We start from the raw sequence: 25,162 nt of genomic DNA on the forward strand, positions 1-25,162 counted from the left end.
ATGCGTTTTTTCTCAATCACTTTGGAGGGTCATAGAAAAAATTCTTGCTGGCGAGGGAGGGTCACGTCTTTTTTGACTAACGCTCCCAAAACTCCTCCGGTAGCCCCTTAATTAAATAAATAACGAACAGTCCCTAATTGATTAATAGCCTAGGCCTACACCAGCAATTGTTGAACATTGACCTGTACAGGACACTGACAGTAGCCCAGCCTAACAAGCAAATGTTGCAAAATACATCAAAAGACGCAATTAATCAGAAATAAATAATGTAATCTGCATCGCTTTATTTAACAAACTGCAAGCAACAAGAGCATTGAGTTCGCTGTAAGGCCAAACCCAAGAGCAAAGCCTATCTGTTAAGGCAGTCGATAGGCTTTATAACGAGCTGTGTGCCTGGAAAGACGATAGATGACGGCTCTGGTCATCCCATACCCTCCCCCCACTTCCTGTAGCCTACCATTATGAAGGCCTGTAGCCTAAAACGACTCGTTGCCGTTTTGTGACATTAAGCTTTTTCACGTTAAGCCCCCCTCCCCCATCCCCTTCTTTCACAAGCAGTGGGGGAGCGTGGGGCACAAAGTAACACTTTTTGGTAGACAAAGGAGGGTTCTCCGCGCTTCTATCGTTTGGCCACAATCCGTTGCAACCAGGCCAGGACAGATATTTTAGAGAGGAGAGACGCCGGTGCAGCTCAGATGTCTTCTTAATTTTCTTTATTCTTCAGTAAAAGGTGCAGAACATTATTAAACTTTGACTAACATTTCGATGTGTCGATGTTTTTGACTAACGAACATCGAAACGTTTAATAATGTTCTGCACCTTTTACTAAAGAATAAAGAAAATTAAGAAGACATCTGAGCTGCACCGGCGTCTCTCCTTCTCTCTAACACTTTTTGGCTTTGGCTAAATATTTCTAAAATCATTTGAGTTTCACTAGTCACATGTTTTAACAAGCAACACTTGTTATTGAACTAATAACAGACGTGTGTCGAAAATTGACTTTATTTTTCATACGGAGAAATAACATATGCAGAGTCTAACCAAGGTCAATCTTGCCAAAAAAGCCCTCAAACCTGAGGCAAAAGTGCAAAACATCACAAAACTAACTAAACTAACACGCGCATATTTTTGTATTGCAATCATTGTAGCCTACAGTTGTAACAGCGCGTAACAGTCGTTTTACTCCCTGGATGCGCTCATTATAAAGAACGTTTAACGTGTCCCAAAAACAGCTATCAATTAATCACCAAACGTCTTATAAACAAGTATTGCCAGGAGCAACACCTTGCAAAAAATGATAACAATAGGCCTAGGCCTTTATATGGCTCTGCTCCTGCCTAGATTCGAACTCAGAACTACCTGAAAGTTGCAGACCTGTTCTGGAAATACGTGCATTAACCCACTCGACCATCAGACAACGCTATCTGCTTCGAGTAGGCCTATTGGGTAGGACTGTAGCCTACACTGGTTGCTGTGGCACAGTCTTGAGTGACCGAATTCGTTTTTCTTTGTCATATGAATGCTGTCATTTTGTTAACATTACTGTTAAGGAGATGCTGTAGGCAAAGTCTATATTTCAACCTCGTTAGTGTAGTAAAAAAAATCAGAACTATTCACAAGGTTTCTGGGCAGCATATTTATGTTCTGTTAGCAAGCGAACTTCTCATGACTACCGACAAAGTAGCCTACTACCAGCTGACGAAGCTCTCATTTTAAAACATTACTGAGAGACAGACACTGTACAATCAAGAAATCTTGCCACTGAATCCAAAACTATGTTTAACATTATGTACAAGGCTTAGGCTACAGTGGACTAGCATGTTGCAGGGGCTGCTAAAAACACAGAGAAACGCACTGAAAACTCAGCCAATCACAGCCCTTGCTGTCGAATGCGCCGTCTGGTTCGACCGTGGAACTCCACAGCGGACTATGCTGCCCCCAAGCGGCTGCAGTTGTACTTACATTTCACCATTCACCATGATCGTGAATGAAGTGTCAATTTTTAACTGGGACCCACTGTACACATCAAGCCACCCAAGTAGCACACTTCCTGTTTTTGATTCAGTGGTCCCAGTGGTTTGGGGGGCCACCCAAAGTGAGTTGGCGGGCTGTATTCGGCCCGCGGGCCGTAGTTTGGGGACCACTGCTCTAGGTGGTGGTTTAGAGAAAGGGCACAGGGCACCACAGCACTTATGGTCACATTTCTTTCTCCTTGTGTGAGATCTGTGGCTTCTGCAAAAGGCTGAAGGACATATACAAGTTCCTGTATCTGATTCCACTCTCTAGCTGTGAAATACAGTCTCCCTGTGTCCCACATTTGCAAGAAGTGTAGAAAATTTTATGTGGTCGCACCGCTAAGCTAAGCGCCACTTTCAGTTGCCTCAGTGTAGAATTCCAGTGCATGGTAACAGAAGTCTTCACAACTGGAAGTCTTCACATATTTGCTCAAACTCTTCACAAATTCTCTATTCTCCATGGGAACCTTTAAAGTGGCCTACTGGTTAGGGAATCCGACTTGTGACCAAAGGGTGCCAGGATTAAGGCTGTTCACTGTTCTGGGTGTGTATGTGTGCTCCTAGCATGCTCACTGCTCTGAGGGTGTGTGTGTGTGTGTGTTTGAATGGGTGTACAGTAGTACACTGTGTGTGTGTGTGGGTGTGCTGTACACTACCCCTGGATGGGTAAAATGCAGAGAACAAATTCCTTGTATATACAAGTATACTTGGCCAATAAACCTGATTTACATTTAACGTTGTCAAGTCCAGTGGTCCCCAAACTTTTTCTTCCGAGGGCCAGCTCACTATGCCTGGCTCTAAGAGAGGGCCAGAGACTCTGAGTATATCAACCATAAATAGCTTAGTGCTGTGAACAACAGCAGTCTACCTTAGTCGAATATTCCATTACATTTAATCATCACTGCAATTTAATACCATTGCTAGCTGTGTTTATGTTGCCACCATGCCATATCAGTGTAAAATGTAGCTCAAATGAAATAATACTAATAAAAAGACTCTGTTTCTTTGCATACATAGCTCAAGTTGCGAACAAGCAATATCCTAGTTATCAAACTATGAGAGTTTTATGAAGTGCTGGCAAACACATCACACTTCTAACTTTCACTCACCTGATGAGAACTTTGAACTCTGTATGAACATTTGAACGTGTGAATAAAAAATATAAATAATTATCCCAGAAAGTCCCAGAAATATGACTTGAATAGAAGTTAGTTAGTTATTAACAAATAATTGATAAACTTTAAGAATACTCTGAGCACTGATGCAGTCAGCATCAGGCCCGTATTAAGACAATGTGGTGCCCCTGGGCACTATACCAAAAAGCACAGCACTCAATACAAAATGTCAAAATCAATAGGCCTACACATCAGTACATCAGCCCAGCAGAAAAACATGAAAAAAGAAAGAAAAAAAAAGCATTTTCATTATGCAAACTTATCCAACTACATACATGTAGGCTAGGCATAGCAGTGAGCACTATATTAAAAGTACAATTTAAAATGTCTATCAATTCAAAAAGCCAAAATCAATACACATCAGTGTAGGCCTACACATCAGGTCAGCAGCCACAAAAAAAAAAACACAAGACACTCCCATTATGCAGAATAGGGGAACTTCATCAGCACAGCTGACGCTGAACATCAAAACAGCAGCAGAGCCTTTAGCAGAACTGCTTCTTCCTTGATTTTGCGCAAGCAAAGGTGTGGACTACATCCCCAAAGTCCGTTTCTTTGACCAACTCCGATTCAATGGTAAGCAGGGAGAGTGCAGGCAAACGCTTTCGTGTCGTTGTCGTCCTGAGCTCATTCTTCACTTGTTTCAGTCGGGAGAACGACCTCTCACCTTCAGCATTTGTTACAGGCAGGGTTAGGAATATTCTGAGCGCAACACCCACCGCTAGCGCTCGTGGTACCATCTCCCCCACTAGCGTTACCGTCTCCACGGTTAGCTTCAGCTTCAGCTTCATCAGCAGCGCTGCTAGTGACCGCAATTCCTTCTGATGTTCTCACAAAAAAACTTTCTATCCCTGCAACATTTTGAATCGTGGCTAAACGTCTAGAATCCTTGTTTTTCTTTAACTTTCTTTTAGCACAACCACTCAATTGATGTCGGTTCATTTTGGATGAATTTTCTGTAGCAGTTAAAAGACGATACATTTGCACATACTTGTGGACCAGCTCAACTATGACAGATTGGGGAGGGGGAGTGATAGTGATCATGTAGCCTAATCTTGATTTATTTATTATTTATTATTATTGTAACATCAGTGTTCACAAAACGAATAGGCCTAATGTAGGCTATGGTCTTTCAACAATTTCAAGTGAATAATATAACAATTTATGAAGTAGGTCATGTGGTGCCCCCCATGGTTGGTGGCCCTGGGCACAGGCCCACTGGCCCTTATGGATAATCCGGCCCTGGTCAGCATAGAGTGGTGAAGTCCCGCCCCTTCCGTTTCCAAAAAAATTTGGCGAAAAATAAATTATTTTCTGGTCCCGGTTGACTTGTGCCTTGAATTACCCATATGATGTTTGTCAATTTTAAAGACAATTTTTCATGTAAAGACATTTGCAGTTTGTTTCGTAACTATTGAATTACAACATTGTGAAAGATCGTAATTCCAACGACTACAAACCCATCAGTCGCGCTAGTGACGTTAGCTCATTCACAGCCACACTAGATTGTACAAGCATACCAGCAACAGGTCTTAATTGGGCTTTCCTTGCCGATGAAAATACCATGAGTCAGAGGATTAAACACATCAGGTAAGTTGTATTCGTCCATAGACTGTTTTTTTTTTTTTTTTTTTTTTTTTTTTTTTTTTTTTTTTAAGGCATTTAACCATTTTTTTTTTTTGTTTTTTTTTTGCAAACATCATTGACATTACAGAAAATGCAACACTACGACATGCACATGAACACTACATACGACAAACAGACGTACATTACATAAACACCCATCACATTGACTTGGCTTCCACAAACATAACACAACATAACATTAATAACAGAAAGGCTAAGGATGATTTGCGTCCAGGATGATTACAGATATGATTATCAGGGATGAAATTGATGACCGGAATGAAAAGAAGGGGGGATGGGGGGGGGGGGGGGTGCGGATGGTAGCTCTAAGAGTGTGAATGAGGTGGTGTTGGGATGGGGGTGGGGATGGGGGGTGAGGGGTAGTGAGTATGTGAGGATGTATGTGTGTGTGTGTGTGTGTGTGTGCGCATATGTATAAGGCTGGCTTGCTGTTGGGCCAGGAGGAGAGAAGCTGGAACATAGAGAGGGAGGGTTTCAGAGGAGAGGAGTTGTAATTATTCTATTTATGATAAGTATAATAATAGGAATAACTGATTGCCTGGTTGATTGCCTGACTGATTGCCAACCTGGGCACCCATTAATGGCCACAGTTCCACCCAGCCCCTGCAGTTATACTGCGACGAGCTGACAGAGGGGAGGACCTGCGTGCCACCCATCGCCACAGGCCCCCAGCATATGCACACATCCCCCACTACCACGACCAACCACACCTCGCCCCCAGACCTTCACCCAACACGCCACTCTTGACCTAAATATGTACAGTATGTGAATGGCTAGGTTGAGGGGTCTATCTAGAGTGTAGCATTAAAAGAAGTGGGCATGCATGGTGAATATCTGTCAGGATTTCCCCATGCACACCACACTTACCCTGTGTAAGATGTATGCCTCCTCAATGTCTGCATTAAAATAAGTGAGGCATGCAGATAGACACCTGATGAGGCATCTACCTGCACTCCACTCTTACCCTAGCCTGTTTTGTAGTTTTTGTTTATGTATGTCACCTAACATGTAGTGCGATTAAAAGAGAGTAAAGCGTGCTGTGTGCTTCCAGGACAAGGCATGTGCATGAGCGTATGAGGAGGGTGCACACCGGGGGCCCAGGGCCAATAGATAACCCACAGGACCCAACCAATGCCAAAACCACACAGCGACCCGCCAGGACCGAGTCTCCCAAGCCATCCAATGGGGCCCCGTCAGAATAACGATGGGAGAGGCAGAGAGAAAGAGTGAAATTAGTAAAGTTATCAGAGAATGTAAATAAACGGGGGAGGGAAAGAAGGGGGTGCTATTTATATTAATAATAATAATAATAATAATAATAATAATAATAATAATAATAATAACAATAATAGTTCCAGCTACCCTCCCCTGCCTAGTGTTCGATGATATGTGTATCTGTTGATGAAGTGTGTTATGATCGTGTGGAGATGGAACTCAGGCAAAGAGGGTCAGGACTGTAAGTAGGTGATAAAGGGGTACCAAAGAGAGGTTGTATCCTGAGTATTGATTAAGTTTGTAGTTGATAGATTTTCTAATGATATAGTCTGTTAACAAGTTTTTCCAATGAGTGATGTGAGCTTTTTTCTTAGATTTCCAGTTCATGAGGATTGTTTTCTTGGCGATAGTCAGTGCTACCAGCAGTGTTTTATTGCAGGAGTTGCTTAAATTGACTGTGGATGTACAGTGGGCATCGCTTTCAAATGACCACTTCATTCGCGCATTACGCGGCGTGAAGCTGCGAGAAGCTTTAGTACCACTTTCAGCCACTGTGCGTCGCTCTGCCACTGTACATCGCTCTGCCTGCCGTCCCTTAAATAATTGTTGCCGAGAGTAATCCCAGCCTACGAATTCAATAACAAAATAAATCATGCATAATTAAACATTACCTCGATTTAGGCTACTTGGGTATGGCTTAAGGCTTGACTACACGAAAATCGAAATCGAAATTTGCCGTCTACATTATTGTCAGTGTTGGGGTTAACGCAACTACGCAAATCAAAACAGTGGTGTGATAATTGAGCCAGTAGCCTAGAGAAATAACTGTTCAGAATTAATCTGTAGCCTTGGGTAGGCTTCTGCAGAAAACAATGTTGTTGCCGATTTAATACTATCTGGCGACGTTTTTAACAGGCTACGCAATAGAGGCTTAGACAACTATGACCCACGTTTTGGTTTCGTAAATTAATTTGCCCTACTTCTTGACTGCAATGTAGTCAATTGACTGCTTGACATGTCATTTTTATTTTTCTGTAAACAATTACATCTGCTTTATGCCGCAGAATTACATTCATATTTGGCTGACTGCAGACGCGCCACTTCCCTCCCCATATTCCAATATTAAGATAGTATAAAGTGCTTTTTGTATAGGCTACTATCATAAAAAAAAATAGTTAAAACGAATAGCTATTTGCAATTTGACAAAACACTGGTCCTCATTTTGCGAATGCGAGGACGATATGAGCCTGTTGCATTTAGTTAGATGTCCGAGTCACACATAATGTTTGAAAACCACTGGCTCGTAATCACAATAATTTAACACACGACAGTTGGATAACCTACTTCATCATGTCCCCATGGCTACATTTTTGTGAGTAGCATAGAGATCGTTAAAAACAATAAAGTATGGCTCTCCGTTTGGGACATCGAAAACTTTTTTTAATTTTTAATAGACTACCGTCGAAGATGCTGACTTGCAAAAGCCTCGGGATAACACGTTATCTCCACTACCATCAGTCATGCCCCTTGATCAAAGTGGGGAATGAAATAAAAGTTTGATAACCACTGGCTTAACAAGTTACCTGCCGTCCAGAACACAGAATCTATTGCAATATTCTGATGATCGGCGATGATATCGGCAAATGTTTGTTTTCCAAAGTAAGAATTTCACTTCACCATGCACCTTCGACAATACCTGGCCTACCTGGTATCATTACAAACATTATTCTGTGTCCTAAAACTGGCATATTTTATGGCATTGTGTCATGTAAGTTCGTTGCAAAATCTAGAGAAATGTGTGAGGTGGTCAGCGGGGGACAATTGAGACACACATTGGATTGTGTTATTACTTGAACATTCCACACTATCCACAGCTGTGGTAGGCCTATCAGGGGCAGGAGGATTACTGTCAGCGCAGGCTTTATATAAAATTCTTCAACAGAAGGCCTCGAATGTTGTCTTGTTTGTGGAGCGCTTTGCTTCGCTTCTGTAATTTCGGCTTCATTGAAAATGAGGGCTGCGCTACACAAGGACGGAAGATGATGAATAACTGGGGCCGTAGGCTATTCACAAAGGCTTTTATCTTACTACTAGGAGTAGGCTACTCCTAAATCGCACTTAAAGATTTTAGATTGGAGTTTTCTCTTAAAAGTTATTCACGAAGCCTTTCAGACAACTCCTAAACTAGGAGTGAGTCTTCGTGGCTATGGATGACGTCATTACTCATGCACGAGCTTGACTGAAGTGACCACCTTGATTGGCTGACGATTGTAACGCGGGAATTCCAAACACCTCTCTTCCGATGATGACTGACAGGTGACAGGTCGGAGAATGCGTGCACTACACAAGTAGTGTGAAGGACGGAAGATGATTAATAACTGAATAAAAAGGCCTAGCCTAAATGAATAAAGAGTAAGGCAAAACAAATAGCTTAGTAGCCTAATGAAACATAGGCCTATGGATTGATGCAGTAGCCTACCTTTGCAACATTTATTAAATTAATCTGTCACCATATCCCTAGGCTACGTTTGCAAAGAGGAGAACATTTTAATTTGATTCACAATGAAACGTTACATTTCATTTCCATGTTAACAATGAGTAGTTTGTGTTGTTGTTGGTGGCGTTATTGCATCCCTTTTATGAATGCACAATTGTTCCCTCGGAATTGGAAGCTCCTGTTGCGCATAGGCTATTTCAAAACATCGCAACGTAAAATGCCACAAAAAAGCTGTTTATGAATAGGTCTTAGTGAGTTAGGAGTCCTCTCGACTTAAGCTGTCCCAGACTTAGGTGCTACTTCTAGGTCTAAAATGCTTCGTGAATTACTTTTTGTGAAAAAATTAGGAGTCCTAAAGTTAGGAGTGACACGCCCATTATTTTTAGGAGTTGCTCCTAAATTCGCCAGTTAGGAGCTACTTTTAGCCTTAAAATTCTTTGTGAATATGGCCCCTGAATAAAAAGGCCTAGCCTAAATGAATCAAGGCAAAACAAATAGCCTAGTAGCCCAATGAAACATACGGATTGATGTAGTATCTTGTAACATTATTAAATTATTCTGTTACTATGCCTACGTTTGCAAAAGAGAACATTTTAATTTGATTCACAATAATGTTACATTTAATTTACATGTTGACAATGACTAGCCTAGTTTTGGTTGTTGTTGGCGGCGTTATTGCATGTTAGTTATGCCTACAATGCAAAATTGCTTCCTCGCGATTGGAAGCTCCTGTAGCTGCATAGGATTTCAAAACCGCAGGTTTGTGAATAGGTCTGTGAGTAAGGAGTCCTCTTGACTTCTTTTAAGCTGTCAGAGGTGGGAAGGTGTGATTTTTTGGGGGAAGGGCCGGATTAACTGGGCACAATTGTCTGATGGCCCCCCTTCCCCCCAGCCAACGTGAATCGGGTGGTTAGTTAATAGGCCTATCGTGAAGATTTTTCCTGCCATCTAAGGCACGAGCGCATCTGTGAGGCCAAGCCTCACCAAGTAGCTCGTTTGTTTACAACTAACATTCCATTTAATTAAACTGCTTTATAGGCTATGCCGAAATAGTTTTCAACATTTTGAATATTAGTGTCGGGTGAATTGAAATGTTCTCAAAGTAGCCTTATGGCTGAAAGCTGCTTGGGACACCCCCCCCCCCCCTTCCTGCACTCATTGTTTCAAAAGGAGTACTTTTGGCTTTGTCAGAACTGAAGAGCTGTGGACGGCACGGCATGGTATGCCCAATGAAAATAAATTAACGCAACGCAACACAACACAACACAGACCCCGCTTCTCTCGCGTCAGTCACTGACAGTAACCTAGAATAAATGCATGGGGAAAAACACTTCCCCATGACAAAGACATCGTAAAACACTGAAAGTTAATATTTTGTCATTCATCTGTCCTTTGTCAAATGTATTATGTTCCAAGTACCCTATGCGTAATTCTGCTTCATAAAGTTGAACAAATACATTTGCTTATTTCACAGAAAAATATAAATAGCCAGTCTACAGTGCAGAGTTGGTAAGTTATGGTAGGCCAACTTGCAGTGAACATACAAAGAGGGGAAATTATTTCTCTTGCAGCAGAGTAGCCTCAGGTGCGCACGTAGACATAAGGCCGAACATGCAAGCGCCAATGAATCGTGCTCTCACGGCAATCGCGCCGTTAAACTTAAATAGGTTAACATCACTCTAAGTTCGCCTTCAAGCAAGGAAAACGATGATTTGAAGACATCTGTTTCGTTGGAAGGGCAATGGGTAGCAACAGGGCAACACAGAGACAGGCCCGATGGCAGGGCTGTTATGAGAGTATTAAAATATTGGATATTCTACGGGAAAACATTAAAACGGCAAGACAGCGGGGAAAGTTAAAATACGTGATAAACACGGAAAAAGTTGGCATGCATTGTTTCGGTCCCCGTGCACAGGGATTATTTGTCATACTATTAATCACATATGATTATTTGTGAAATTGTGCAAACAGGCGCAACACATTTGAAAAGGAAGGACTGGTAGCATGCAAGCTCACGGGAAAGATTGATTTAAGAATGTTATCACAAAGTGTGTGGTTGTGGCGCGGGCGGAAGACAATTGGCAGGGGAGGGTCATGTCTTTTTTTAACAATTCTGTCGGAGGGTCATTGAACAATTTCTAGCAGGCAAGAGAGGGTCATGCAACTTCCAACTGAAGCACTCAAAATTCCTCCGGTGGCCCCTTCAATAAATAACGATCAGTCCCTAGATTGCTGCTGGGCTATATGTCTTGGTTCTGTTAACAACTTATTGTCAAACGCATAGCCTATCTCGCGGTTGCATCCATTACAAACAAACATGCAATGTGAACGTCTGGGATTGGGGAGAGCACTAAATGCTCTTCTGAATAAGCACGAAGTCAAACCTTTAAATGAAAAACACTCTTTAATAATCCAAAAAAACAAACCGCTAATGAAGTAAACTTGTGACCATCAAAAATCGTTTATCGCTCGTAACTCCGTGATACCAGGACGTAACAGGAAGGCATTTGGCTGAGCAACGGAGGTTAATATGCTCCATGTTTTGTCCAAATGATGACTGTCTATCATCGTTGCACTCGGAGAAAACGAATGTTTCGTTCGTCCCCGTTTCAATCGTCCTGGTTGTACCTACTCAAAACGCAGATACCTTATTATTCTAAGGTAGCGAAATAGCGTTCAGCATGATTCATGCCCAATTAATTCCCCCTGTTAAAGTGTTCGCCTTTGTAGTTTGGTTTCGTGATAGCCTATGATAAACGGCTTACGGCCAAATATGTGAAAACGTTAAAATACAGTAGGCGATAAACCCGGAAAAAGTTGACAATGATTTTTTCATAATCACTTTGGAGGGTCATAGAAAAATGTATTGCTGGCGAGGGAGGGTCACGTCTTTTTGGACTAATGCTCCCCAAACTCCTCCGGTAGCCCCTTAAATAAATAACGAACAGTCCCTAATGAAGTAAACTTGTGACCATCAAAAATTGTTTATCGCCTGTAGGCCTAACTCCATGATAACAGGACGTAACAGGAAGGCATTTGGCTGAGCAACGGAGGTTAATTGCACTCGGAGAAAACCAGAATGTTTCATTTGTCCTGCGTCTCTACGGCTGCAAACGGGATTCACTCGCAGTTAACCAAATATTTCTTTATTAGGGCAGGCATATTTCTGGCTATTACATTATTTCTAAACCAGTCTGCTAAAGTCTGTAGTGAAGTCTGTGTAGGGTTTTCCAGGCTCCATTTCTTTTTACGAGACACCCTGCTCACTTGAGCCATCTACCGGTTGTTTGGGTTGTTGCAGCATCTCACTGGAAAAATACAAATTAAAGTCGCGTGATACCGCGTGATCCCACGCGCGGACCGCGAGTGAAGCTGGCCAATTCGAAGCACTGCCCACTGTATCACCAAGTATGCATAAGGAAGGGGATGCTGGGATGTGACAGCCAAAGATGGAAGAGAGAGATTTTGTGACACTCACCCAGAAGTGGTTGATTGGAGTGCAATGCCAAACCGCATGAATGTATGTATCTGGGTTATTTTGTGTGCAGTGAGTGCAAAGATCCGAGCCAAACCCCATTTTAGCCAATTTATGTGCAGTGAAGTGGAATCTGTGAAGAACCTTGTATTGTATTAGTTGTAGATTACTATTCTTTGTCATGAGGTAGATGTTTTTGCACATTTTGGTCCAGAAGTCGGCACCGGGAGTAATTGATAAGTCTGATTCCCATTTGTGATATGGCAGGCCAATTGTTTTTTCTGAACGAGATATAATTTTGTAAATTTGGGAGAGTATTTTTTTGGGAGAGGGAATATTAAGCAGCTCTGAGATTGGTGGGGGAATGTCAAGGTTAGCTGTCTGGATGTTAATTTTTCCTAGGATAGATGATTTAATTTGCAGGTATTGTAAGAAGTGTTTACTCTCGATGCCGTGCTTCTGGACCAAACAGGAAAATGAGGCCAGATTATTGTCTTGAAGAATGTGTTGAAGGTGAGTGATGCCCTTTCCCATCCATGTGTGAAAGTTAAGTGTTTTTTTATTGACGGTGAAATCTGGGTTATTCCAAATCGGGGTGCGAATTGATGGTGCTATAGGTGAATCAGTGATGTGGTAGAATCTCCACCAGGCTGTCAGAGTAGCTGAAATTGTTGGGGCTTTGAAGGATGGATGTTTTTTGACCGACTGACTGCAGAAAGGGAGATCTGATATTTTAATTTCTTTACAGATTGTTTGTTCTAGGTCTAACCAGGTGTTGTCTGAGGGGGTGGGGTGTAGCCATTTGTGGATGAAGTGGAGCTGGTTGGCCAGGGCATAGTGCTGGAAGTGTGGGGCCTCTAGTCCTCCCATTGCTTTTGGTTTTTGGAGAGTGGCGAGTTTGATCCTTGGGGTCTTATCTTTCCAGTAGAATTTAGTGATTAATGAATCGAGAGACTTAAACCAGAGGGTGGTGGGCTGGGTTGGAATCATAGAGAATAGATAGTTTATTTTGGGCAGTATTGTCATTTTGATTACTGAGATTCTGCCCATGATGGATAATGGGAGGTTCTTCCAGCGTTGAAGGTCATCATCTATTGAAGTGAGTAGAGGGGAATAATTTAGGCTAAATAAGTCTGACAGCCTGGGGGAGACTTTTATCCCTAAGTAAGTGATATAGTTAGTGCAGAGTGGGATAGGTGAAGAGTTGGCTGTCACATCCCAGCTGTTGGGATGTAATGGGAGAACTGCAGATTTATTCCAATTGATTGAGTATTCAGAAATTTTAGAGAATGTGTCAATGAGTTTGATGGTTTCTTCTACTGATGTTGTGGGGTCTTGAAGAAAGAGAAGAATGTCGTCAGCATAAAGGCTGATTTTGTGATGCATATATGGAGTCTGGACACCTTTGATGAGGGGGTTCTGACGGATGGCAGCTGCTAGGGGTTCAATGAAGATTGTAAATAGTGAGGTGTAGAGTGGGCACCCCTGTCTAGTTCCCCGGTGAAGAGTGAAACTTTGTGATGTTAGTCCATTGGTGATTACTGTGGCTGAAGGAGAGGTATATAGAAGTTTAATCCAGTTAATGAACGACTCCCCGAAGCCAAACCTCCCTAATGTGGAAAACAGGAAATTCCAGTTCACCCTATCAAAAGCTTTTTCTGCGTCCAGAGTTGCTATGATGGTATTATCTTGAAAATTTGTAGAGTGATACATTATATTTAACAGTCTGCGGGTGTTGGTGGATGAAATTCTACCTTTAATGAAGCCTGTTTGGTCTGGGTGGATAATGGATGGGGTGACCTCTGCTAATCTGTGTGCTAGCATTTTTGCGATTATCTTATTGTCCACATTGAGGAGAGAAATTGGTCGGTAGCTGGATGGCATTGTTGGGTCCTTATTGGGCTTGAGGAGCAGTGAAATTGAGGCTGTGGTGGAACTAGTTGGAAGACGTCCTTTCTGTTTTGATTCATTAATCATTCTGATGAAAAGTGGAGCTAAGATGGTCCAAAATTGTTTGTAGAACTCAGCAGGAAAGCCATCCGGACCTGGTGCTTTATTATCGGGCATCTGTTTCAGGGCATCAAACAGTTCTTGTTGAGTTATAGGTGATTCTAGGTTTTTTATTTCGGTCTCATTGACTTGTGGTAATTCGATGCTGTTTAGGAAAGAGTCTATGAATTCCTGGTTGGGGTTTATTTCTGAAGAATATAGTTTATTGTAAAACTGGTAAAAAACATGATTTATTTCTTCAGGTGAGCTGGTTAGCTTCCCTGCTGAGTTCTTTATGACCGGGATTGTTGATTTTTCTTTGTTACGTTGGATTTGATTTGCTAAGTATTTACCTGATTTATTGCTATGGTGGAAGTTTTCCTGCCTTAGACGGTGAATCATAAATTGAGTGTGTTTATTGAGTATTTCATTGAGTTTGAATTTATGTTTCCTAAGTTTTGCCTGTGTTTCTTCAGTTGGGTTGCTTGCATTGGTTTCTTCTAACTGTTTAATTTTATTGTTGAGTTCTACTTCCTGTTCTTTTTCCTTCTTTTTTTTGTATACTGAATATGAGATGATTCTTCCTCTGAGTACTGCTTTTCCTGTTTCCCACAGAAGGGAAGGAGATGATTCAGGGGAGCCGTTCATTTCTAGAAAGAATGCCCACTCTCTCCCAACAAAACTGATGAAATTTGGGTCTTGTAAGAGGGATGTATTAAAACGCCATTTGCTAATTGGTCGCTGTTGGTTCGTTATGTTCCATTTAATTGTAACTGGGGCATGATCGCTAATGACTATGGGATGAATAGTTGAATCAGAGATATTTTTCATTATAGAGTTGCTGGTTAGAAAATAATCAATACGGGAATAGGAGTGGTGGACCGGAGAGAAAAAAGAGTAGCATTTGGAGTCTGGGTGCTGAAGCCGCCAACAATCGCCAAGGCCAGAATCGCTCATGAACTGTTTTATTGTTTTTGTGGATTGCCAGATTCGTTTGCTTTTAGAGTGATCAGATCTGTCAAATGTGGGGTCTAACACGGTATTAAAGTCGCCTGCAATTATGATGGGACAGCCAGATAGAGTTGAGATGGAGGTGAAGAGGTTCTGAAAGAAAACTGGGTTGTCTGTATTAGGGCCATAAACATTAACAATTGTTACAGGGGTATTGTGAATTGAGATGTTTATGATGACAAAACGTCCTTCTGGGTCTGTGATGGTGGCGTTATGGATGAATGAGATTCTTTTTTTAATCAGAATGCAAACTCCCCTTTGTTTTGTATTGTAATGAGATGAGAAAATGTGATTGAATTGTCTTGATTTGATGCGGGTGTAGTCTAATTCTGAGAGATGAGTTTCTTGTAGGAGACATATGTCAGCTTTTAAACTATCCAAATGATTTAAGATTTTGAGCCTCTTTGCCTGAGATCCAATCCCACGGATGTTCCAGGTCAGGAATGTAAGTGGTACCATGTTGTGATTGTACAGTTATGAAAATGTTTGATAAGGTGGGTATTGTGTGTGTGAGAGTGTGTGCAGGTGTCCGTTAGATAGGAGAGGGGGAAGGGGGGGTGGAGGAATAGGTATGTAATGTGGTGTGTGAATGAGATGTAAAGGGTAGGGGCTGAGAAGAATATAGAGCATAAAGAGGTAGGAATTTGGTTCTGCAGTGGTGACAGCATGAACATTTCCTGAACGTGACAGGGATGCACTGAACTGAACATCGCGAGACTTTGGGTGAGATCCAAAATGGCAGCGCACTGAACACTGACGCTTGTAAACAGAAATACAAAACTTTATTTTTCTTCTACTAAAACAACCACTACCTCTCTACAACTCTCATCAAAAACCGGATTATATTCTCCACCTTTTCCAACGGCAACCTCTTCATTCTGGACGTTATGTCATCTGAACCAAGCAAGAAACGCACTCGTGACTACTCAACAGAGACTGAACCAGAATCACCTACCGCTTGCGCTACTTCTACATCCATCGAGGTTAGTTTACTACAATCCATAAACAACAAACTTGCAATACTGGAACATCTGCACGCAGATATTAAGGACTTAAAAGCCAGCCTCGAATTTTCCCAATCACAGATCGACACACTCGCATTAGAAAACCGTGAACTCAAAGGAAATATCACAAACTTATCCGACCATGTTAATCAACTCACCAGCGAAAATCGGATCATGAAAGAAACAATCCTAGACCTCCAGTGCCGCAGCATGCGCGATAACCTCATTTTTTCCGGAATTCCCCTGCCAACTTCTAAAGATACAACCGACGACCCAGAGAAAGCAGTTAAAGAATTCTTGCAGTCATCTCTCAAACTACCGCCAGAAACAGTTGACAAGATTACCTTCCACCGTGTACACCGTCTCACTTCCAAAGACAATAAAAAACCTCCTCCAATTATCGCCAAGTTTGAACACTTCAAACACAAAGAACTCATCAAAAGCAAAGGAAAAGAGCTGAAAGGCACTTCATTCGGACTAAACGACCAATTCCCACAAGTAATACAGGAAAGAAGAAGAGCCCTCTTGCCCATAATGAAACAACTCAGGCAAGAGGGCAAACGAGCAGCACTGTCAGTCGATAAACTGTATGTCAATGGAACTCTGTATCGCAACCCCAATATCACCACCTGGCTATAGCACATCATACCTCATGCCAACATTCATCTTGATTATAACATTGTCACCCTCAACTCTCTCTAACCCACTGCCTACTGATGCTTGGATCACCTCTCTCTTCTCTCTTCTTATGTTTCATTCCTTTTGCTCCCCCTACCCACCCATTCTCTTTTGCTCTCTCAATGTTTAATGTTATTCATGGTGTTTTGTCTATACATGTTTGCTTGTGTGTCCTGTCTGTTTTTGTTTATTATGTCTATAGGCTAAAGTCAAATTATGATCTGTATGTTTTCAATGTTAAACAGGAAATGTTCATGCTGTCACCACTCCAGAACCAAATTCCTACATTACATACTGTTAAGTGACATAGCAGGCAGCAAGATGCAACCGTTAACTAGCATAACAGCTCTTATCGTTTCATTACGTTGGTGACGTACATCGTTTGAGACGAGAGATGTAGTCCACTGAGTGGATTCGCACAAAACCAACATAACTTTTGAAGTCTATCGAACAACAGTACTTTCTTGACGTAAAAAATTATCTTTTAAATTCACACACATCATATGTGAAATTTGTGGCACAATTCAAACTGGACCAAAAAATAATTGTTATCTCTCCATTAACTCCCGTTTATAATTTTTTGAAAGATAGGTCCCATGGACCGGAAGTAGAAGGGGCGGGACTTCACCACTCTATACATGGATTTCTATGGAACGTCACGAAAACATGCGTGCGCAACCAAGAGGCAGAAAGCACCATAGAACCACAAAGATCAATGCAAAAGAGCAAAAGAATAAAATTAGTTTTTGTGCTGAAAACTGCACCAAATCGAAATCACGATGGTTAGAGAATGTTAAATATGTTCAATATCCCTAACGGAATGCATGTCTTCGCCAAAAGTGACAAAATACGATGTTATATTAATAATCCAAATGAACGTCAAACTTTGAAATATAGTCTGAAATGAGATGTTAATATAATTGAGACAACGGGTATACAAAAAAATCCGATTGTAGCTTACAGCAGCCAACTATTTAGGTTAAGTTTATAACGTTGTGGACGGCCACCAAGCGTATTCTGCCTCACGGCTGCGCGCACATCTAGTTTTATTGGTAAACGGGAAACCCGTGTATAGGCCTCTTACATTGTTTGCAGGTAGGCCCATAGATATATATAGAACTATGGGTAGGCCTACATTTCATTCCGTTTTCGATGGCAAACGCGAAACAGCGCCAAAACAACCACCAGTGGACAAAAAGAGTATTACATGTGTACTGTTAAGACTCGCCATTCGCCTTATTCACCTGGCGGCCATTTTGAAAATTCGAACGCCGTTGAGGGGTATACAAACCCGGAAGTTTGACTCGGACGCATACGATTCAGCAGCACCAGCAATGGAAACTCCAGAATGGACCATCAATCTTTCCTGTCTGCCCGAATTAACGATACAAAATGTGGAGCAGTGGGCCAGTACCGACTGCAACACTCCCCGGGTTGTGTTAATTAAGGGATACAGTAACTGTATCGAAGGTTTTATCCACGACATTGAAGGTAAGAATGGACGCTAATTTGCCTCAATTTCTGCTAGCTTGGAGCAGCTAGGGGTAGTAAGCTTAGCTGTGATATGTTGACTGTCTGTACTATGTTAGATTTTATTTAACACTTAACATGTCTTTAATCGACAGTTAATAGGAGCCCATCACACATATTTGTGAGGGCTATGTATTTTCCCTCGGTGCAGAAAAATGAAGCACCTTACAACATAGCTATATTAGGTTATCATAGTGCTAAGTGGACAAACTGCTCAGTTCGCATAGCAGTTAAACCAGCTTGCTAAATGTTCATTATGAGTTTATATCAACAATGTACCTTTCCCTGTCTGACTGAAAATAACATGTCTATTTTATCTTATTAACATGTTATCTGTAGTTGATGTAATATCACATAAGCCTCATTGATATCTACTCAAATATCTTGTTTCAAATTAGCAAAGCCAGACAGGGCTAGGTGCATGTTGCTATTGCTTGTTGACAATGAATGACAGTATAACTATTCACCCCTTGCAAGTGACGTCACGTTTTGTTCGCGCCACAGCAAAATAGCCTAGTGGACGGCAAGAACACGAATCAAATCAATGGGTTGTAATGGGACATATCGCACAGCTAGGAGATTATAGTGAGATTTAACCGTAGTAATGCCCTTCCACGACTGTTGGCTTATTGTTTGGAATACAACAACATCCCATGTTCTTGCATAGATATATTTTGGTTTGTTTTCTTTGTGTTTCGGGAGTATTTCAACCACAATTGCATGCTTATCTCCTCAGTGTATGAAGCACAGCAGCGGTTGCTATAGCAACCATAGACTCTGAACAGGATGGCAGATAGCACTTAGGCAAAGTCTTTGGCAAGATCTGAATGTAAACAGATAATACCGTTCAAGTTTTTTTTAAATTTCCTATTTCTTTCAATTCTTTAACTTAAGACATGTAAGAAGTAAGTTTATTCGCTGGGCAACGTACAAACTGACGAGTTACATTAGCCCTAGCACTATGAGCTACGATAAACGTTAGCTAGAATAGCTAGCTTCTAAGTGTGGCAGCTAGTTACTATTTCATGTTCTGATATGACATTCTTAACGTTTTGACTATGTTACAACTGATAAAAGCAAGACAAATAAAGTAACCAAATCGCTTTGCAATATTTTAGTCCAGAAATACTTATGGGTGTTCATTTACCATAATGTTAATTACAGTAGCCTAACGTAACGTTATCTCCCCTTGCTGTTACCACCAGTTTTAATAACTTTACATTTGCGATCATGACCCATTTCATCTAACAACACCACTGGCATCTTCTTTGACTATCAGACCCCAAACAGCAATACATTGAACTACAAAGATGCTATAGTAATGGTGTTCAGTTCATCATAATCTTTATGACATAATGTAATTTGCCGTCCGTCTCCCATCTTTTTGCCGTCCAGCATGGAGCCGGCACGTGACTTAAGTCACGTGTCTGCAAGGGGTGAATTAGGTAAGTGATAAGGTAAGTTAAGTTTTAACAATCATGTTAAGATAAGAGTTATACTCAGTTCTTGGAGCAGTGCAGGGTTGAGGAAGGTTCTTCAAAATGTAATTAGTTTTCAAATCACTTTTCTGTTTAAAATTGACATAGGATGAAATCCATACTGTTCAATCTTAATATGAGCTTTTCCACAACCCAGACTTTTTTGTACAATGGGTTTCCAAGATATTAGGTATCTTTCAAGTTGTGTTCGCAAGTATCACATCTGTAAACAACCTACCACTACCATCATGTAGCTGTAATATTTTCATGGCAGATCATTTCAATGCCAGATGTACCGAATTCACTGCACACTCAGTGTGTGTGTGTGTGTATGTGTATATATATATATGTGTGTGTGTGTGTGTGTGTGTGTGTGTATGTGTATATATATATATATATATATATATATATATATATATATATATATATATATATATATATATATATAATAATAATAATAATAATAATAATAATAATAATAATAATAATAATAATACATTTTATTTAAAGAGCGCCTTTCAGGACACCCAAGGTCGCTTTACAGATAAAACAAATAGAAGAGAGAGAGAGAAAGAAAATATATATATATATATATATTTTATATATATATATATATATATATATATAAAAAAGGAGAAAAATATATATATATAGTCCATTTAGCCATATCACAGTCCATAGGCTAGTCTGAAGAGATACGTTTTCAGTTCCTTTTTAAACTGGGCAGTGGATTCACACTGCCTGATGTTGTTTGGAAGTGAGTTCCATAGCTTTGGGGCTGTGTGGGAGAACGCTCTCTCTCCCATGGTGCTGAGGTTCATCTTGGGCACCTTGAGCAGACCAGCTGATGAGGATCGCAGTGAGCGGGAAGGGGTGTAGCTCTCTAATAGGTCGGTTATATAATTGGGAGCAAGGTTATGCAGGGCCTTATATGTCAACAGTAAGATCTTAAACTGGACTCTCTGGGTAACTGGTAACCAGTGTAGCTGCAACAGTACAGGTGTTATGTGGCCTGTGGACTTTGTGCCTGTTACCATCCTGGCTGCAGAGTTCTGGATTATTTGCAGGTGGTGGAGTGATTTCTGTGGAATGCCAGAGAAGATGGAATTGCAGTAATCAATGCGGGATGTAACATAGGCGTTTACAAGTACTTCTGCACTCTGCTGACTGAGGGAGGGGCGCAGTCTTGCGATGTTGCGCAGATGGAAAAAGGCGCTGCGAGACACACTGTTAATATGGGCAGTGAATGAAAGTGTGCTGTCTAGTATAACACCAAGACTCTTCACCTTGGTGGAGCAGGCAATGTTGGAGCCATCTATAGATAGGGAGAGTCTGTTTTCCATCTTTGCCAGTTTCAGGTAGTTGTTAGTCATCCACAGATTTATATCATGCAGACAGGCAGTCATCGCAGCAGGAGGAAGGGAGGCAGTCGGTTTGGTGGACATATAAAGCTGGGTGTCATCAGCATAGCAGTGAAACTGAACACCATGTTGCCTCAGGATATTTCCCAGTGGGAGGAGGTAGATGATGAAGAGCAGGGGCCCCAGAACAGACCCCTGTGGCACTCCCTTTGTGACAGCAGCACTCTCTGACTTGTGGTCCAAAATCTGGACAAGCTGTGTCCTGCCAGAGAGATAGGAGGTGAACCATTGATGAACACTGCCCTGCACTCCAATGCTGGTAAGACGCTCCAGAAGCAGCTGATGGGATATGGTGTCAAAAGCTGCACTCAGGTCAAGGAGGATTAGGATGGAAATGAGTCCAGCATCAGCTGTGCAGAGGAGGTCATTTGTTACCTTCACCAAGGCAGTCTCTGTGCTGTGCTTTGGTCGAAATCCAGACTGAAATGGCTCAAACAGATCATTGTCCTTCAAATGATCCTGGAGTTGAGATGCCACCACCCTCTCCATAATTTTTGAAATGAATGGTAAATTGGAGATGGGTCGGTAGTTGTTGAGGTCATCATGGTTCAGCCCAGGTTTTTTCAGGGTTATATATATACACACACACACACACACACGTATATGCCATATATTTGTTAATAGCAACTCTGAAGTGTCAAGTTCAAGTCAAAAACAGTCATTTCTATAAGGGAGGCTATTGGTAACACAAGTAATATGGTTGATAGCACACCCAAAAACAGCCCCCCAAAATTAAGGTCCTTTAGCACTATTACTCAATCTGAGCTTGGTAAAATTATAACTCAAACCGGCTCCTCAACATGTGTTTTAGATCCAATCCCTACTAGATTCCTCAAAAAAGTATATGATAGCTTAGCTCCCTTTATTCTCAAGGTAATAAATACCTCATTAGAAACAGGTATATTTCCAAATGCTTTTAAAACCGCTGTTGTGAAACCTTTACTTAAAAAGTCAAATCTTGACCATACCAATCTGAGCAACTACAGGCCTATATCAAATCTACCGTTCTTGAGCAAAGTACTTGAAAAAGTTGTTTGTAATCAGTTAAATACCTTCCTCAAGGAAAACAGTATCCTTGAAAAATTCCAATCAGGTTTTAGATCAAATCACAGCACAGAAACAGCTCTAGTAAAAATAGTCAATGATCTCAGACTGGCTACTGACTCAAACAAAGTCTCAATCCTTATTCTTCTGGATTTGAGTGCGGCATTTGACACCATTGATCATAGCATCCTAATTTACCGCCTTGCGAAGTGGGTGGGTCTCTCTGATAATGCTCTAAACTGGTTTCAAACCTACATTACTGGCAGAGATTTTTATATCAGTCTAGGAGATCATGTATCTGAAAAACATGACTTGCCTTTTGGTGTGGCCCAGGGGAGCTGCCTTGGTCCCCTGCTATTTTCTCTATATATGCTTCCATTGGGAAACGTCATAAGTCAGCATAATGTAAACTTCCACAGCTACGCAGATGATACCCAATTGTATATTTCTGTGGAGCCAACTAACCCAGATGGCCTTTGCTCCCTCACTGCATGCCTAACCTCCATTAATCAGTGGATGAGCAACAATTTTTTGAAACTAAATGATTACAAAACAGAGGTACTTTTGGTTGGACCAAAACTAAAGTGAGATATTATTCTTAGTAATTTGGGGAACTTGGCGCACCAGGTCAAACCAAAAGTAACAAGCCTCGGTGTCATCTTAGATGCAGAGTTAAGTTTTAAGCCCCATATCAGTTACTCAGACAGCCTATTTCCACTTGAGAAACATTGCCAAAGTGCGGCCCTTTTTAACTCAACAAGATGCAGAAAAACTAATTCACGCCTTTATCACTAGCAGGTTAGACTACTGCAATGCACTTTTCACTGGTCTTCCCAAAAAACATCTAAAGAAATTGGCACTCATACAGAACTCTGCGGCTAGACTTTTAACTAAGACTAAGAAGAGAGAACACATCACCCCTGTGTTGGCTGAACTGCACTGGTTCCCTATTTCCTATAGAATTGATTTTAAGGTTATGTTAATTACTTACAAAGCTCTGAATGGCATAGCACCTTCATATATCTCTGAGCTTTTAATATCTTATCAACCACAAAGGAAACTTAGATCATCCAATTCTAATCTTTTAATCGTACCCAAAGTGCTCCACAAACAAAGTGGAGAAGCTGCTTTTATCCATTATGCCCCCAAACTATGGAACACCCTGCCTCTGTACATCAAGCAGGCGAGTTCAGTAAATATTTTTAAAAAAGATCTGAAAACATATCTGTACAGGAAAGCTTTTAGTTAACTCATCTTATCCTGTAGACTACTTTTTCAGATTATTCTACATCTGCTGCTATTGGAAGGCGCAGCCAGCCAGAAGCAGATGGGCTCCCCCTATTAAGTCAGGTTCTGCTCAAGGTTTCTTCCTGGAATATGGGAGTTTTTCCTTGCCACAGTTGCCATATGGCGTGCTTGTGGGGGGTAAGAGGGTTAAGGCTGCCAGTCTTATGACGTCATTTTCTATATTTTTGATATGTTGCTGAGTGGATCATAAACGGCCCCAGCAATGAAGAAAAGTGATTGATAATGACTGACTGACTATTATTGTGTTACATGCTTCAAATGTAAAGCACTTTGAGCTGCATTCTGTGTATGAAAGGTGCTATACAAATAAAGCTTATTATTATTATTATTATTATTATTATTATTATTAAGTGTCTAAAGTTTGATTATCTTTTCAGGTGGAGCTGTCACTTGAGCAGCCATTGATAAGGGAGACGCAGTGCAACTACTTCTATGTACAGGGTTACTTACAAACCTAGACCATTGTGCCTATCAATGTTTTTTGAACGCCCTGTTTTCTGATGTTCTGGTTCCTTTTCCATGCTTACAGTATACAGGCAGGCCTTTTTACATTATTCCCCATACCAACTTATATGTACAAAGTTACCTTTACAAACTTAGACCAGTGTGCCTATCAATGTTTTTTTTAATGTTCTCTGATGTTCTGGTTCCGGTATATTAAATTATAAAGTTATGAAGGACATCATCCATGTGTAATACAATTGTACTTTATTCTTTTGATAGATAGACATCCAGTAGCTTATACATACATACACACATAAACAATCAAATCACTCACAGGTATGTAAAAGTAAAGAGCATGAGAAGTGATTATAAGGTCTGACAGGTACTGATCCTGTGGTACATTGACCATAATAATGTGCTATGGTAACAATACAAGTTTGCATATTGTATAGATTTGTAAAGATGAACAATAATATTGATTAAGGTTTTGTATTCATAAAGATGAACAATAATGGTGGTTAAGGTTTTGTAGATTCGTAAGATGAACAATAATGATGGTAAAGTATTTGTATAGATTAGTGAAGATGAACAATAATGATGGTAAAGGTTTTGTATAGATTCATAAAGATGAACAATAATGATCCCACCATATTTTCTGCAGTAGGTTTATGGGCCATAAACACAGCTTTAAATGCATCATAATCTGGGAACCCTGTATAAAATGAAATCTGTTTATCGTCACCTTGAAAATTTGAAATCAAAAACTTTTTGTTGAAGCTCTAAAATGAAAAGTTCATCACTGATGGTCTTGCGGGCTTCCCCAAGTTGATCTTGAAGTGAGGGAGGCAGTGCAGCATATTCATGGTCTGGGTGCGGAGGGGGTGTCTTCACTGGAAGTATAAGAGAAACATTGATGGACATGTCACAGGGTGGGAACTAAAATGGCATCTGGAATTCCATGGGGACTGGTTTTGGGGTGGAACACTATTAGGCCAAGATGGCAGCCCCCTTAAGCACACAGTGTTTACAAATCAGACACAGGTGTGTAGCGGGAATGGTTTTGGGTGATTGGCACTGGAGGTGTAGATTAATTAGACACAGGTGTGTAGCGGGAACGGTGGGTTCGGTGATTGGTACTTTGGGGGGGGACTGGGCTTTTTCTAGGGTGGCCACTCTCAGTCGTAGCGAAGTAGCCTTTGGAGAAGGACGTGACAAGCAGCGGAGCTGGAGT

General features: G+C 41.0%; 1 long non-coding RNA gene across 1 annotated transcript; it reads left to right on the forward strand.

Moving 5' to 3' along the window:
• The first annotated feature begins 17,936 nt into the window (after positions 1-17,936).
• LOC121712909 lies at positions 17,937-24,558 on the forward strand. The gene is made up of 3 exons (XR_006032691.1): positions 17,937-18,197; positions 23,865-24,454; positions 24,538-24,558. It is a non-coding gene; the product is annotated as an uncharacterized LOC121712909 (long non-coding RNA).
• The last annotated feature ends 604 nt before the right edge of the window (positions 24,559-25,162 follow it).

The sequence above is a fragment of the Alosa sapidissima genome, chromosome 7 (assembly GCF_018492685.1).
Source record: "Alosa sapidissima isolate fAloSap1 chromosome 7, fAloSap1.pri, whole genome shotgun sequence".
NCBI classification, from domain to species: domain Eukaryota; kingdom Metazoa; phylum Chordata; class Actinopteri; order Clupeiformes; family Clupeidae; genus Alosa; species Alosa sapidissima.